Raw genomic sequence first — 946 nt, forward strand, 5'->3', positions numbered from 1 at the left:
CGAAACTTTGTTTTCGCGACGTTCTTTTCGTCGCTCTCGTCCCCACGCTCCTACGCTTTGGTTGTTTCTTTGCCATCCGTGTTGCGATAAAAAGATTTCTCCATTGTCCAAAAAGGACGGATCGAGATTCCTCTTTCGAGAGGGAGAGAGAGGTACTTGCGGGTAACCTGGAATCTACGAAACACGCACCGTGGTAAGATTCGTGCGTCCGCCTGATCGATGTGTGTTGTTTACGGACCGGCTGAGAAGCGACGATAGCGAGTCTTTGAAAAACTATGTGTCCATTAGTTAGACCGATCGTCGCCGGCCGTGTGTCTGTTCGAATCTCGCAACCCACGATTCAGCGACAGGACGCGCGCTCGCATTCCTTGTGTGCGTTCGTACTTTTCAAGGTTTTTAAATGTACTTTACGCCCGACCGTCGAGAGGAGCGTGCCACTGGGCGTTTCTCCGACGGTTTCCGTCCTTGGACGCGATCGTGTCGTCAACGATCGAACAAACAAACAAATACGTTGGCGACGCCCGAATTCGCTCTCCCGCACGCGCCGGGTGGGAGAGTGATGTGGGTATCGAATGTGATGCGTGTTAATAATGAAAATAACACTCTAAAGATCTAAAGAGTTTGAAATACAAAATTTTACGATTACCCTGAACGGTGGATCACTTGGCTCGTGGGTCGATGAAGAACGCAGCTAATTGCGCGTCAACGTGTGAACTGCAGGACACATGAACATCGACATTTCGAACGCACATTGCGGTCCACGGATACAATTCCTGGACCACGCCTGGCTGAGGGTCGTTTTCTTAACAAAAGACTGCTTGCGTTTGCTTCTCGAAAAAAGAGTAATTCATTTCTTTCTAAACATCTCGCCGTCGTTCAACGAAAGTAGAACGTTTCGGAGCGGGATTATCGAACGAAATTGAAAGAATGAATGAACGATAAACAA

At 48.5% G+C, this 946-nt stretch overlaps 1 non-coding gene across 1 annotated transcript; it reads left to right on the plus strand.

The window, feature by feature from the left end:
• Positions 1-643: 643 nt before the first annotated feature.
• On the plus strand, positions 644-798 carry LOC143307807 (5.8S ribosomal RNA). Its single transcript, XR_013064876.1, has one exon. It is a non-coding gene; the product is annotated as a 5.8S ribosomal RNA (ribosomal RNA).
• The last annotated feature ends 148 nt before the right edge of the window (positions 799-946 follow it).

The sequence above is a fragment of the Osmia lignaria genome, unplaced genomic scaffold (genome assembly GCF_051020975.1).
Source record: "Osmia lignaria lignaria isolate PbOS001 unplaced genomic scaffold, iyOsmLign1 scaffold0080, whole genome shotgun sequence".
NCBI classification, from domain to species: domain Eukaryota; kingdom Metazoa; phylum Arthropoda; class Insecta; order Hymenoptera; family Megachilidae; genus Osmia; species Osmia lignaria.